Here is a 17,634-nt window from a genome sequence, read left to right as displayed (position 1 = left end):
TTCATTTAAATCCCATATTGTCATGACAGGTCTAACCAAAACCACCCCAAATTCGAGATCTGGCGTTTTTCTATGAAAATTCCAAGAAAAAAGGTTCAGCCTGTTCCCAGTCTCCAAAATGTGTACCAAACAAGACCAAATGGGATTCTAGTGAAAGTTATTCGAGAGTTAAATAAAATAACGAGTATAAATTATTTTCAAGTTTGAACCTTGTCGAAAGAGAGCTGCAAACATTTAACGGTGTAGCCGGTGCAAACCAACACAAATTGATATTCATATATAAGACTAGAGGTGCTTCGCTACACCGTTAAATGTTTGCGGCTCTCTTTCGACAAGGTCCAAACTTGAAAATAATTTATACTCGTATTTAACTCTCAAATAACTTTCACTATAATCCCATTTGGCCTTATTTGGTACACATGTCCCTTAGGGGAATATTTTTGGAGACTGGGCAATTGAACGCAATTTTTATATTTGTTTAGTTTTTTACTCTCAAATACCCATATTGACCCATGCGGTGTACATGTCCATTTGGGACATAATTTTGGGGTGAGGCGACCCGCCTGAGATAGACCCAAATTTCGTATTCTACTCTCAAATACCTTTTGTTTAAGTCCAACATTGTCCCAATCGCAAATTTTTGTATAAGTTTCGTAGTCTACTTCCAATTACCTTTCATTTGATACCCATATTGCTCCAATCGGTAAACATGTCATTTTGGGGCGATCATTGAGGATGGGGCAGGTCCCCCGGCACTTGGGGTCAAATTGTTATATCAAGTTCGCAATCTAATCTTAAATACCTTCCATTTAACACCCACATGGTACCAATCGGTAAACATGTCCGTTTGGGTGGGATTTGAGATAGGGCGTCTCCCACGGTTATTTGTCCCCAAATTTGTGTTTTTAGATGACCATAATCGGCATACAAAATTTCGCTTAAATCGATGTACCCATCTCCGAGATTTTTGAAAAATGGGGTTAGGGGTTTGCTTCTGAGTTCATTTAAAAAAAGTTATTTGTGAATAAGTAGAGGCGTAATAGTATCATTACGATACGTTTAGGAGGAATATTACAACAGGATATTGCTGGCGAACTCAAACACCTCAAAGTGAACAAAATGTTTGCGTATCGCACCATCATTATAATGATTAATGATGCTGTAAGCGCTGGCAAGCGTCATGGCGGTAGTCCACGAAAACAACTGCAACAACACCTGAAATGGTTTGAAAAGTGAAGGCTCGAAATCCACGCCGTAGTGGCGATCAAATGGCTACAAATCTGAAAATATATCGTGAAATGATGTAAAATATAACGAAACCATGGACTTTTCTATTTGAACCATTTTAGAGAGCAAGGTAGGTACCAAAAAAATCTGCAATCATACATTTAGTGATAACACCGGAACAAAAGAACGAAGATGCCGCCTAGTTGCAACCGCAAACCCACTCGCCATATTCTGTCAAAATAATTTTTGCTAAAAACAAATTGCAAATCCTAATGCCTTATTTCAAAAAGGTAGCTGCATTCGTTACGTTTTCTTCATTACAACTGCATTGCGACTACTTTACAATTTGCAATGGCACTTTCCGTTTCCAACCAAACAACCATTCACAATAAATCTTATCAGCGAACTTGTAGTAACTGGTCGGTTGGGTTTTTAATGGCGACTACAATGCGCCACCGAGTGACAACTGTTGCAGCTACTGTGTGCAGCATTCAGTCCCACCATCATCTATGCGGCATGAAAAATCATTGCTACTGGAGTTGAGACAGGCACTCAAAGCTTTGCAGGACTGAAAGCAAATAACCACATTTCTTGTTCAATTCCTTTAGTTGGTCTAAGACCGACTAGAAACTTGCATCTGGGGTGTGCAGTTCTGCGATTCTGCATAAAATACCAAAAATAAATTATTTTTATGTACCCATTTGCATTTTCCAATTTTTAACACCTCCGGGGGTCATCAAGTGAGCGGCGGCCGCAACAGGCAGGCCGAACACCTTTTTCAATGTTTGACGCTGCCGCTCCCTCTCTTCAACTATGTGTTAACCAGTCCATGGTAGCAGTCACAATTATTTTTCACACAGCAGCGTAACGAATTGACTCGCCGAGTTGCGAGTTGCCAGTTGCCCAGGCAGGAATATTTAAGATGGGCAGCAATTATGGGCCATCAATACCATCCAAGGAGGCGACCATGAAACCAAAAACCTCTTCATTGAATGTTTGCTCCCATTTCATGCACTGCTGTCCTGCCGCCGTCTAAGTGTTGTCATATTAATGGTTATTCCAGCACCGACAAACGAATCTTCCGTTAATCAAAGACATTGGCCAAAGAGAAGCCGCCGTCCATTTTTTCCCCCTGCATCGTGAGATTGCTGCAGAAGAACGGGCAAAGGGGACTCGCCTGGAAGGTCTCTCTAAAATTTGCCACTTTAGTCAGGAGCTGCGTAAACTGAAACGGAGTATGGATGCCGCTTGGCTTTTATTCGATGCATCAAAATGTGCAGTGTGAGGAAGACATCATTAGGCCCTCGGGGCTTCTTGAAATTATGCCATCAAATTGGCATCCCCGAAAACACGAGTTGGCATAGTTGTATAAATTTAGATGATGATTCCAGCGTTTGGGAGGGAGTTTACAATTCAACTCACGTGATGTTTATTGCGTCGCTATGAAGGAAATACGATCGTAAAAATAAAAGTAACCTCAATGACTGGAAGCCAGTGTCAAGAGGTATTAACCCTCTCTGGGATGCTGTGAGGGATAATGGGCAATGATGGTTTCATAAACGTATAAAAGGACTACGAAGCAGCTTACACGAGTAGTTGGCTATATTTTCCATTGGAATACTTTACATCTTTCTTTAACTTTGGCAGGTAACATATTTTAATCAGTCCCTATTGTTTTTTGTTGGCTCCGTCAAAATCCACTAAAACTTTACCCCAAGTATATTACATTTGCCGCATCACAAATACTTATACAAGTGCAACGAGTTGTTTCCCTGATGGGGAGTCTAAGATTTTATCATATCAGCTAAATGAAAATGGAGTTCCAGAATAGAGACTCAAAGTCGGGCTCCTGTCTCACGACACTACCATTTGAAGCAAACATCTATTTTAAAGTTTTTCGTACTTACATCAACATCAATCATCTGAAGATGTGGTTGGACCATTTAGCGATATTTAAGTAAGGTTTTACTCGATATCCACCAATGATATTTGAATGATAATTCTCTAGTCGTTTGATATCATTCTTTTAACGGGTTAAAAGGCAAAACTTTTTGCCTTGGGCAGTTTGTGGTAGAATCTGACGAAGATGATGATCTGAAACAACGAAAGAAGAAGCGCAAGTTAAAAAATAATTATGCATTTTGCCATAATTTTTCTTAAACTTTAAATACCAAAAAGCGGCAAATGCGCTCATACAGTAACCGCCCTAAAAACAACCAGCCTGGCTTCATCAAACCAAGACCAAGTGTTGTTACCAAACATCAGCATCTATGAAACGAAGGGAAGAACGCTGATGCGGTGTTGTTCATACAGAGAAATCTCAAAGAATACAAGGAAGAATATTCGACAGATATCCTTTGATAAACGTAACAAATTTCACGAGCAGTACATTTTTAGTCAATTAAATTGAAAATAAAAATGTAATGCGTAGAGACAGCATCTTCGTTATATCTTTGTTTCTTTCAACATTTTATATTAAGACCAAATTGAGATTTTATTAATAAATATATAAAATCACCTACGGTTGCCAAACTAAATAAGGTGGGCAATCACTGGCTTGGTATACAGAAAAAACTAAAAACTAGGTTCAATTAAGAAATTTGTCCATCCAATTAAAAAATTTGCAGAAATCGGTCCTATAAACGAATTTGTATTATTGATTGGCAATTTGGCAATTTGAATATTGTCGATAAAGGGTCTGAAGCCCATAAAAGCTTTTTTTTTTTTTAATAGCTTTCGCTGAATTTTAACAGTATTGCGTATAAAAAATGTGATATATTTTACTTAAAAAATATATTTTTAAATTTATTGATCCCAAGCGTCGAAAAAAAAGAAGAACAATTGTCGTTTCTCTTATGAGCCGCTCTGCATTGCCGAAGACATGGTCTGTAAAAGCGTTATAAAAAAATTAAATAATATACATATTTAAAATGTTTCGTAATTATTGCCAGTCTTTCCATTTTGCGAACAATACCGCGAAATCTAAATCCACATATGTTATCTTCCGTTTTCAGAGCCGTTTTCTAAGCTTATATAATCTCTATATGGATAATAAACTATTAAAATTGCGTATTGCGTTTGGAGTTCATCGATTCACATCCTAAGTTTTTCCGCTTTTCACTCTTTCAGCGTAGCGTTTTTCACAATCATTTTGACCCATTCTCAGTTCTTTCTGATTTACATTTGTGTGAAAGGGCACACAATATAACCTTGATCAATGCACAATTAATACTATTAAATAAAATTTTAATTCGTACAGTTAAAAATATGATCAACGTATGCCTAGTTTGCCAATCACTTGCTGTGATACAAAAGAAAATCGAATTTCTATGTCAAAAATTATTAAAGCAATTAACAGCTTGTTTGAAAACTTGTTTTAAAGTCAATACCATATGTAGTTATCCCTGTTGTAATTGCCAAAGAAAAACATGAACTTGAACGCACATAGAAAACTTCTTCAAAAAACAAAATTTAAAAGATTTAAAAAAATTGTAATAATTTTTTAAATAATTTGTGAAATGGTCGAATTTTTTAATTGGATCAATCATATTAAATGAAAGTTACAATAATTCTTTTTAAAATTGTTCTTAACTGAATATTTTTGAATTAGACATTTTTCTAAAAAAATTGAAAGGACCAATCAATTTCGTGATTGAAACCGGAGTTTTTTCTATGCAAGAATAGAAGGTTGCTTGGCCTTGAACCAAAGTTGAAAAATGTGTATTCTCAGAGTGTCTTCTGTTAATAAATGATGGCGATCAAGTTAAGGCCTTCAGCCAAAATTGGTAGGAGTTGATGCGTTGATGCAATTACACCATAATATTCACACTTCGCGAGGTGAGAAAATTGCCGGCTATTAAAAGAGCATAATATCACGACGAAAAGAACACCGCCGCCCAAAACTGATCATGTTTTACTCCCTTCCCGTCATTGTGGTTACTACTCGCTCTACACCAACTCGATAAACCAACTGCTCTTCAGGCACATTTTCCATATGCCATATTGGCAATCTAAGATTATGATCATGGACTTGTTTTTAAAACAAAAAAAAAAATCGACAGCATGGTTCTTAGTGAACATACCTTTGACTACCGCAGAACGTAGCTTTTGTAGTGGCACATCAGCATATCGTCCTCTATCAGCTTCTGCCCGAGAAGATATTTAAATGACTCAACAACAAATCATCCGCAAGCCACTTTTCAGTGACACGAAACCAAATCTCCACATATGACGACCTTGAAGTTTTTGTCTGAAGTCTTTGTTACTTAGTGAGAATTGATTTTTCCAAGCATCATGCAGTGCCAAAAAAAGGAGAAAAACATCATTATCCGTTTTCCGTCACATAGAATCGAAATGAACTGTCAGAGAAGTCATTCTTTTGGCAATTAAGGGCATCTTGTCAAAGGAACATTGTTGCACTTACGACCACATTTATGACTCCCACAACACCAAGTACTTTGGAAACCAGAGCACACAAATCGCACAAAACAATGTGTGGTGGCTGCCAGATCTATATAATTTTCAACAAAAATATTCATTGAATAAAAAAAAACAACATAAACAAGTAAAAACGCCGTGCCGAACTTTTGATACCCCCATCATCATGGATATATATATTATTCTACTCTACTATAACTCTACCCATTAGGGTGAATTAATGAATGAACTTTTGCCTATTAATGACTAAACTAAAATTTATTCCACTTAAATATTCAAAAAGCTGGCTCATAAATCGCTTTGAAATTAAATTTTTTTTTAAAATTGTTTTGTGCGTGAGGTTTTTTTATCAAATCACCTTATATATAATATGATACAGGGATCATATTTTGATGAGTTAATACCCATATTGACACCAAAATACAAGCCTATGTCAATCATATTTGGTTCTGCTGCCGAGAAGCTTTATAGAGGTAATTGTTCCTAATTTCAACGAAACCGGGTAATAAACGCGGCTTTTATAGGGGTTAGTCCCTAAATCGACAGAGCGGTCTATATGGCAGCCATATCTAAATATAGTCTGACCTGGGCCATATACGGTTCGGATGTCGGGAGTTACAATACAATTTACTGTTTTAAATTTCCCCAAATCGGATAACAAATGGGCCGTTTATCTGCCTAAGCCCTAAATCGGTCGATCGATCGTTTAATAAATGCGACTGTTATTGGCCTTACAGCCAAAATCAGCAGATTGGCCAGAGCCAGAGCCAGGATTGAAACCCATCCTAGGCACACGGAGCAAAAGCGAGAGCCTTTGCCTTGTCTGGCGTTCAAAACCATCAATACAACTTCCACAGATGCACAGAATCATGGGCATACCATGGGAGTAGTGTAATTTGTGCAGATAGAAAATTTGCCATTACATAAAAAACACACACTCCGATCATTGAGCTCGTCTCGAAAGAGAAAGAAACAAACATTGTTTTCAATTAAAAAATTTAATGAAAAAATTATTTTTTAAATGTTTTTTTTTTTTTTTTTTAATTACGACCGTGATTGAAGCAATTTTCAATTAAAAAATTAATTGACTCAATCATTTTTTTAATTGAATCTGATTTTTGTTTTTCAATTACAATCGTGATGAAATTTTCAACTAAAGGGGTTAATTGATTCAATCATTTTTTACGAATTTTAAAAAATTTTAGATATAAAAAGTGATTGAAATTTTTATTTTTTTCAATTTAACAATAATGGCCAAACCACAAACTTTTTTCTTTTTGTCACTCGATTTGTTCGCCAATTCATTGAAAACAGCTGATGTTATAAAAGGAAACAGCATTTTCATTGAATTGGCGAACGAATCAAGTGGCAAACAGATAGAAATGTTAGTGGTCTAAACAGTAAGTTCTTTCAACCATTTTTTAATTGAATCGGAAACTTTCAACAGCACTGTTTTTGAAAAAGTATAACCTCTCGAAAATTTCATAAATACTTTATATATAAAGAAGATAAAAGTCCCCCATAAACAGCCTTTCGACTACCTTTTTAAATTTCTAGACGCATTTCTAACCTTATTTATGATTAAAAAAAATCCATATTAATGGAATAACGGTTTCTTTAGCATAGATCTAATTGTAACATATTCCAGATATATGTTTTTCTGTTGGGTTTACTTCCCCAATGCATATTATTCACAAAGTTAGTGTAATCAATATATTTTAATTACTGTGAGTTTATGTCGGTAGCTAGGCATAAACCACCTCGTTACTATTTTATAATTCGACAATTCGAAACAATATTTCCCGATGCATTTTAACCTCAAATTCGTGTTCCAAGAGTTGTACATACGTGAACCATGTTGCACCAAATCGAGGGTGCGCTTTATACAGAGCGCTTTTCGCAAACAATTTAATATAACATTTGGATATTTTTAATTAAATTTATAATCGATCCAATTAAAAAATTAATTGGATATTTCGGAAATTTTAATCATTTTTTTAATTATATCAATTAATAATTAATTGGAAACTAAAAAAATTATTATTAATTGAATATGCAACTTTTTTAATTGAAAAATTTTCCAATCGCCTTTTTCAAAAATTGTGGTTGATATTATCATTTTCGCGATTGAAGCAGTTTCAATAAAAAAAATAAATTGGATAAATTAATTTCGTGATTTTTATCCGAATTTTATAATTTTTTTTCTGTTAAGGATTTAAAACAAGCCAAGGTGGTATTAATAAGTCATTTTTATATCCACGATGGGTTGTAAATAATTTGACGAAATATAATTATTCCTTATAGTCATTCTTATTTGCTTTAGTAATATCCGTCTGAGCCTGCGAATAGACTCTTGAGCCTTAAAGCCTTAATTGTTATCCGATTTGGTTAAAATACGTTATGCGAAACACCATTATGGTCTCTAAGTCCCATTTAATACCAATCCTCGGGTTGGACTTCGCGAGCCCTTAGAATTCTGGATATTTCTCTTTCTAACAAAGTTATCAACTTTACCGGTTTGGTTGCCAACTTTCAATGTGGACAATAGTCTGGCAACTCACAAGCAGGTTGTTAACCAAAATAACAGACTTAATAGCAAAAAGTAGCAATATTGGAGAGTGCTTTCATCCGTGAAATCACTCATTGTTGCCAGGGCGGTATCGTTTCTCCGAATTATGCGTTTTTAAATGCGCAGCGTTTATCGATGTTTCTCCCATAACCAACAGCACAAAGCATGAGGGTCTCCCACACAATTGGGAAATTGGCCATTTTTCGTAGAATTGGCCTTTGATTTGAGAAAAATGAGGAATGTTGTGAATGAAAGACCGAATGTTTTCACAATTCCTCGTTTACGCATTAATAGCAAAAAGACAAAAAAAAAATACAAAAATCATTATCCAATGAAACTAAAACATCAAAGGCCCTATAGGAAGGAAGTGATTATGGCATTCATTTGCGTACAAATTAAGTACGTAACGTACAGAATCGAGATTACACAAATGGCGTGATTTTAAAGAATGTCAAGTAAGAAAAATAACAATGTGGGAATATGATAGCATTTACAACAGCACTTAGATGTACAAGGATTTACAGAGTGACGATTCACATAGAAAAAGTAAAATGACAATCTCCGAAACACGACCAACAACATTTTTAATTAAAAAATGACAGAATAGAAGACACAATATCCCGCTCTTCAATGATAGAAGTGTTAATTTACTAAAACCCGACTTCAAATGTTATACCGATCTCTAGATATTAATCTCTGTACTGTACTGTACGAAAGAAAATTTCATACAATTTCATGTGTTTTATATTAATCCAGAAGGCAAAAATTCCTACACATCATATGGGGATGAAAATATTTAAGCATTTTATTGATTTGACCCTCGGTTTGACTTCCTGAGAAGACAGAGGAATAATTTTTCAAGGGCTAAGATAAGTTGAATAACACCTCTGACAGAGCTTTCACGATTACATCTGGAGCGGCACTGGCAACTATGGAGTAAATTCGCATAGTGGCAAAGCATCCAAACATCCTTCACTAAAGTGGTCTGTAGAACTGATTAGTCTAAGGAAGAGTTGCAATACTCTTCACCCTGTCGAAAACCACAAAAGCTCCACAGGACTGGGACATCCATAAGGCAGAGTTACTGCTACTATTAATTACCCATTAAGGAACAAGGGATACTTCTCTCATATCTACGAGTGCAGTCCGATTAAAGTTTAAGTTCATTGATAACGACCTCCTTTTTAATGCCGAATCCGAACGGCGTGCTGCACCACGCACCACACCACATAGTAGAGAAGTTCTAACATGGAATAATACCTCACAAATGTTGCCAGAATTAGTAAGGGGATAACCACGGTTGAAAGTTTTTCTGATATTCACACCAGGATTTGAACCCAGGCATTCGGCGTTATAGGCGGACCTCTGCGCCACGATGGCCTCCAGAGGCAGAGTTACGGAGACATAAAACTAAAAATGAACTTCTAGGCTGCACCAATATGCATTCATCGGGAATGGTCGGGAAATTATAAATTAGTCAAGATCTCTTTGGGCTCTCAGAAGTTTCGCTCGAATTAAATCAACATTTGATGTAAAAGTTATGTCCGGTAGTAAGGTATTTTACTTGTATGTCGTGGCCCTTTTTATATAACCTTCGCCCAAGTTTCTATTTTGCAATATATTCGGGTGTATATGTATACCGATCGGAATAATATGCGGCTTAAATAAAAGTCGAATGATATCATCAAGTTGGTATGCCATTTGATATGAGATATAGAGGGAAAAGGCCACCGAGCGCTAAACTTGCGAAAATTTGTGGTTGGAGTAAGCAAGTGTTCCAAGACAAGGATGATGATTAAGTTGGAGCATTTTCGGAAGAATCTGCAAACCCAGAAGTGGAGTAAGGAAATGATAACAGCGACGGTTGCGATAGTGGTGACATGGACGCAGAATAACCACAGCCCAATAGGTGAGTGTGTAACTATACTCTATGCATTAAAATTTCGCTTTAAAAATATCATTGGCTTTATGTTAAAAAAAAATTAAATTTTGCATTTGGAAAACATGTCATTGAAATTTTATGTTTCGAAAAGTTTTCATTAGAAATGTATGCTTTAGAAAAATTTCGTTACAATTTAAAGCTGTAGAAAAAATTTCATTGAAAAGTGTCTTAAAAAATTGCATTCAAATTTTGTTTTTGGAAAAAATTTATTAAAATCTTGTCTTTTTGCAGAATTTCGATCAAAATCCGAAATCGATCCAAACTGTAGGAGTCAAGAGGGAATAATTGTGCAAAATTTTGGAAGATCAGTCGATAAATGCGCTTGCAAAGGCTCTAGAAGTGAAAATCGGGTGACACTTATACAGAAGGGCTATATCTAAATCTGATCCAATTTCTATGAAATTGATAAGAAGAGTCACAACAGAAACCTTCGTGCGTAATATCCCGAGGATCGGTTGACAAATGACGATATTATTCCAGTCCACATCGGACGAACATATATGACAGCCATATACAAATCTGAACCGATGCATCAAATTTCGATAGACTTCGTTTCTAGGCAAAAAAAAAGATGGCTGTAATAAATTTTTCACAAATTAACATGGACCGAAAGATAGACAGACAGATAGGCAAACGGATGGACAGACAGATGGGCATAGCTAAATCGATTCAGAAAGTGATTCTGAGTCGAACCATATGCTTGTTAAGGGGTATATCCCTCTTCTTTGTACACCAGTAGTGGTATAGGCTATTTTTGAATAAGCTCAGTTTTCAAACCGTTTGAAAGACCGTACTCACACACGTAGTACGAAGCAATTTTCAAGTTTCTTTTTTACTTTTTTTTATTATTATAAACCAAAATCAATTAAAACTGCATGACTCATTCGAAAGCTATCGTGATTTCGGCTATCTGTTGAACGAATAGACGAATTTGGGTAGACTGACTTAACCCATTATCGACGAATGGGTGGAAAAATACCCAAGAATAGCACTGTCTTAGAGAAATGCTATCTGGAGTTAGGAAAGAGGTATTTTAATGGATTGGCGTAAAGTGAACGAATGAAACTAGGTAAAAATAATTTGCCGGTCAAACAATATCATGTTTTGGGGGAAAATTGGCTTGTCGAAAAAATCAAACAAAAATTTTTCAAAAAATTCTTAGAAGTAAGATTTCTGGAAAACGTTTTAGAGTTACGTTGTATTTGATGGATTCTATATTAAAAAAATAAATTAATGGCGATAACCCTACTACAGTTGCTGTTATTAAATATTTAGAAATTTATTTTTTTTGTTATTAAAAGCATATTGGAGTAGGAAATAAAAATTATTTTTTTTTCTTTATAATTTTTAAAAATTTTTAGTTAAAAACATGTAAAAGCGTGCTAAGTTCGGCCGGGCCGAATCTTATATACCCTCCACCATGAATCGCGTTTGTCGAGCTCCTGCCACGGTATCTCTTTTTAGGCAAACAAAGGATAAAAGAAAATAATTGCTATGTTATTGGAACAATATCAAGTTATGGTTCATTTAGGACCATAATCGAACTGAATATTGGGGACCATAGTAGAAGTCATTGTGTAAAATTTCAGAAAAATCTAGTGAGAATTGCGCACTTTAGGGGCTGAAGAAGTAAAATAGGGGGATAGGTTTGAGGGGAGCTGCATTAGGCTATAAACCGATTCATGCCATTTTCGGCACATATGTAAAATGTCATGAGAGAAGCCGTTGTACAAAATTTCAGCTAAAACGGATAATAATTGCGCCCTCTAGTGGCTCAAGAAGTCAAGACCCCAGATCGGTTTATATGACGGCTATATCAGGTTATGAACCGATTTTAACCATACTTGACACAGTTGTTGGATATCACAACAAACCACGTCGTGCAAAATTTCATTCCGATCGAATAAGAATTGCGCACGTTTGCGCGGTTTACATGGCAGCTACATCAGGTTATAGACCGATTTGAACCATACTTGGCACAGTTGTTGGAAATCATAATAAAACACGTGGTGCGAAATTTCATTCCAATTGGATAAGAATAGCGCATTCTAGAGGCTCAAGAAGTCAAGACACAAGATCGGTTTATATGGCAGCTAAATCAAAACATGGACCGATATGGCCCATTTACAATCCCAACCGACCTACACTAATAAGAAGTATTTGTGCAAAATTTCATGCTGCTAGCTTTACTCCTTCGGAAGTTAGCGTGCTTTCGACAGACAGACGGACGGACGGACAGATGGACGGACGGACGGACATGGCAAGTTCGACATAAAATGTCACGACGATCAAAAATATATATACTTTATGGGGTCTCAGACCAATATTTCGAGTATTTAAAAACGGAAAGACGAAATTAGTATACCCCCATCCTATGGTGGAGGGTATTAAAAAAATTATAAAAAAAAATTTAATTAAGTGCTTGGAGTCGACTCCGACTACGGAGTCGAAATAGAGTTAAAATTGCTCGACGCCGCAGCCCTGGTTCTATCAATGGATTTCTACCTCCTACTACTCAACGCCAAATCATTTATGGTGATGATATCCGTCTAACCCAGTTTAAATGATGTCTAATACCTACACAAAATCCCGTAGATTCATAAAATCGAATCCAATGTTAGACAGATGCTGACAATTCCATTTTTATTTCGAGAGAGTTAAAAATAAAGCAATAAAGTTTTTTTTTTATCGATCGATAACCGACCACACACATCAGACTGACAAACAAACACTTTTATTTTCAACAATGCCCTGAATGAGACTTTTTGCCATAATTTCGGGATTATTACCGGGGAAACAAACTAACAATGTTAGCTGATTTTTATGGGTTTCAGGTAGTTTTTTTTTTTTCCAACAGCTATAAACTCTTGGACTTTGTTGATGACTTAGGATCGAGCGAGCGAGAGCAACCACTCTCACACAGGGCGTTTTTGTGGGGCCAGATCACCAAGGCCCCACCACTGAGCAACAACTGGGATGGAAATTGAGATTTTATTACCACTGCTCACCATCATCGTGGTTTATTGCTGTGGTGTTGATCGGGCATCAAGTGACATTAAATTTGAATCGCCTTCGCCTCGGACGGGTGGTTGGGTGTTTAATGAAATGCGATCTCCAATGCAGTGCCAGCGACGGCGTTACGCCGCAAAATAAAACAAAAAAAAAACAAATCGAAGACCATCGAAATGATGATGATTCGAAATGAATGATCGAAAAAGTTAAAGATCGTTAGAATTGTCAACGCATAAATTAATTGCTCGTAAATTGTTGATATTATTGTCCGCAACGGCGATGATGGTGGTGGTAGTGATGGTGGTGTTTGTTTTCTCAATTCAAAACGAAAATATAAAATTATGTTAATTTGCCACGATATAAAGACATTTTTGCATAAATTTCCAAAATATTGAGGTACTCAAGGTGTGGTTTCGAACGAGACTTTTACGAGCGCCTTTGTCTGTGCGTCGCAAACAATGAAGCGATTAACAGCGATCCGAGATTGACAGCGCGATGCTAAATGAGCGAATGAGTATTAAAGCGATCATCATCATCACCAACTTCATCGCCATACTAATTAAAAGCCAACCAATTTGTTAACATGACAGTACAGTGGGCAGTAGTTTCATGCTCTCGAAGAGTCCCACTGTTGGGGAATAGTGGTGCTGAATTCGCAAAAGAAGCCAACCACACTGCAAATGGAATGCGTGTGCAAAGCTGGGATTTGGTATTGGAGTGATGGAGATGATCTTTTTTTGGTAGGTAGAAGGCCATTTCGAGCGTGATTGCGTGCTCAAACACATACTCACTCTGCTTCGTCCTTTTAATATTGCAGGCGAGAAATGTGGCACTCTGCTTCTCTTGCAACAACCACGCCACGGATCTTTCGATATGAAGAGCCTGCGGCATTCTCTCAACTACCAAAGTGTTAACTTCGCAGAGAAGTTGCCGCTCTATAATTACCCTTCCGTCTTTCTCGAGTAATTGCGCCACGCAGCCGACGAAATATTCTCCTCAATCAGACACTCTGTCTGTCAGCCACTCACCTGCATGGTGGTGACTAAATTAACCGTCTGCCATCATCCCTTCGAACTGAATGAGCCTTGGTAAAATGTGATACCCTCACTCACTTCCACCACATTAACAAAATATAGCTGCCTTTAAAAATTCAAGTAAGGTTGCCAGATTTTATTTTTATTTATAAATTAACGTTGGTTTTAAAACATGGGAGTATGGTGCTTAATTCAAGTTTAAGCTCAATGATAGGGAAGGCCCCCTATTTTATAGCCAAGTCCGAACGGCGTGTCGTAGAGCGACCACTCTTTGGGGAGAAGTTTTTACATACTAAAGTAACTCACAAACCTCGCCAGCATTAGGAGGGGATAATCGAAGCTGCCATAATCACGGGTCATGATTCCTTGTCAAAATTAAAAACAGACTGCTTCGATTTGTGTAAATTTCTTCCTCAGCAATCCGCAGAACAAAATTTTCAGTTAAAATTCCATTAAATTCTTAATGTTTGCTTCACCTTTACTAAAAGTATAAAGCGTTGCTTTTGTTTCGAACTCTCGTTTTTGTACCCTGCACCACCACTGTGACACAGGGTATTATAGATTTGTGCATTTGTTCGCAACGCTAAGAAGGAAAAGAGCTAGAAAGATCGATAGGTATACGGATCGGCTTAGAATCACTTTCTGATTCGATTTAGCTATGTCCGTCTGTCCGACTGTCCGTTTGTCTGTCTGTCCATGTATTCTTGTAATCAAGGTACAGGTCGCACTTCTTGTCCGATTTTCACAAAATTTTGCATAAGTGTATTTTTTGGTCCAAGGACGAACGCTATTGATCGGTCCAGATTTAGATATAGCTCCCATATATATCTTTCATCCGATATGCCCTTTTAAGGCTGTAGGAGCCGCAATTTTGGTGGATCTCTACCAAATTTGGCATGAAATGTTTCGTGTGACGTCCCAATATGTGGGATCAGATTCAGATATAGCTCCCTTATAGAACTTTCACCCGATTTGACTTATTGAGGCTGTAGAAGGCACAATATTTGTCCGATCTTTACAAAATTTGGCACGAAGTGCTTTTTGTGACGTCCCAATATGTGTGCGAAATTCCATCATAATCGGATCAGATTTATATATAGCACCCATGTATATCTTTCATCCCATATGCCCTTTTAAAGCTGTAGTAGCCACAATTTAGCTCCCATCCTTACAAAATTTGGCATGGAGTGTTTTATTCAACGTTCTCATAAGTGTGCAAAGTTCCATAAAAATCGGTCCATATTTAGATATAGCTCCCATATATATTTTTCATCCGATATGGCCTTTTAAGGTTGTAGGAGCCACAATTTTGGTCCGATCTCTAGAAAAATTTTCATGAGATGGTTTAATTGGCCTCCCAATACGTGTGCAAAATTTCATCAAAATCAATAAAACTCCCATATATATCTTTTATGTGTTTCGACTTTTAATGCTGTAGAAGCCACAATTTTCGTACCATCGTAAGAAAATCGTATAAGGTAATATTCGATATTTCAATAGGTATGCAAAATTAAGGTCTAACTAAATTTGGATATAAGTGCTATCTATTAAAAGTATTACGTATACCCGGTGGTGTAGGGTATTATATAGTCGGCTCTGCCCGACTTTTGCCTTTCCTTACTGGTTTGATTTATTTTTATATTTAAAGGCCAACATAGCTACAAAGCGGGAAAGATTTTGTAGTTTTGCAATCTCCCATTGGTGCAAAAGTCCTCAAGAAATTTTCATCTGTGTTACGTACACGTTTTACAATCATATGTTAATTTCAGATGTAAAAAGCGTTGCTTTTGTTTTGCACGACACTGTATATTCTTTTGATATAGCTGCCATATAGCTCCCGATTTAAATTCATCAGCTTGTAGAAGGGGCAATTCTTATCTGATTTAACTGAAATTTTGAACGTTGGGGTTTGTTATAATTTCCGACACGAATGGTTGAAATCGGTCCATAACCTGATATAGCTGCTATATAAACCGATATTCAGATTTGACTTCTTGAGCACAATTACCATTCGATTAGATTGAACATGGAGTTTCGGTATTACTTCTAACAACTGTGCGAAATATGGTTCAAATCGGTTCATAAAGTGACATAGCTCCCGTATAAACCCAATGCCCGATTGGACATCTTGAACATCTAGAAGGTGTAATTCTTATCCAATTAGGCTGAAATTGTGCACGCGGTGTTTTCATATCACTTCCAACAACTTCAATATAAACCAATCTTAGGTCTTGACTTCCTGAGCTTCTAGAGGTCGCAATTCTTATACGAAATTCTTAAAGTCTGAAATTTTGCACATAACATTGAGGAATGACTTCCAAAAACTGTGTCATTATGGTCTAAATAAGTTTATAACCTTATATAGCCGCCATATAAACCGATCTCCCAATTTGAGCCACTGGAGGGCGCAATTTTCACTCGATTTGCCTGAAATTTTGGAAGTGGTATTATTCTATGACTTCTAACAGCCATGACAAGTATGGTCCATATTGGCCAATAACTTGATGTAGCTCATATATATATTGAAAAATTCATTCAAAGTATTTGACAAATGCGATCCATGGAGGAGGGTATATAAGATTCGACCCGTCCGAACATAGCAAGCCTTTACTTGTTTACCTTACAACCCATTACATATTACGGCAAAAATGCTGCACTCTCATTCCTTTACTTATTTTAACTCTGCACCAACTATTTCATTCATTAAGTCCGTAGTGTGGCCACACAATTCGTTACCTTGACTCCTTTTAATGTTTACCTCAAATATAAAATAAGTGCGTTACCAAAGTTGTATTTAATCGTTGCCAACAACGTCATTGTCCAAAGCCGCAGCTTAAGCTACTGACTGACTTTCATGTCAAAGAACTTTAGTCAAAACCAACAACAATTTGCTGTATTAATTTATTATTCTTCTTTTATTGACAATTAATTCCTCATTTCCATGGTTTTTCTTTCGAGAAAATTAATTTTCATATATATTCATCGCTTCGATTCGATTTCGATTGATGCCGAATTCATTAATTTGGCCGTAATATGTACCACAAATTTTCCTCTATGAAACCCTTGCCCGTTTAATAATATACAAAATATAGATATATACAAAATAAATAAAATATAAATATACAAAACAAAAAAAAATAAGTCATTTAAGTTTTAGATAAATGTTTATCGGAGTTCATAAATGTGACTATGTTAAAATCCTACGCAATGTTTGCATTCCAGAACGTTTAATCGTTGAATAAATATGTTGCGCTCTTCCTATTATAGTTTCGTCATTCCGATCAAGCATCAAGCGAGAAATCCGTTTAATGGGTAAATAAATTACCTCTACTAATCCACAAAAATCAAGATGCAAATGGTTTCTTAATTTGACGTCGATTTTATGTACGTTCAGCTGACCCACACTGGGTTCT

The sequence above is a fragment of the Stomoxys calcitrans genome, chromosome 3 (assembly GCF_963082655.1).
Source record: "Stomoxys calcitrans chromosome 3, idStoCalc2.1, whole genome shotgun sequence".
Lineage (NCBI taxonomy): Eukaryota > Metazoa > Arthropoda > Insecta > Diptera > Muscidae > Stomoxys > Stomoxys calcitrans.
This window is presented reverse-complemented; position numbering follows the sequence as displayed.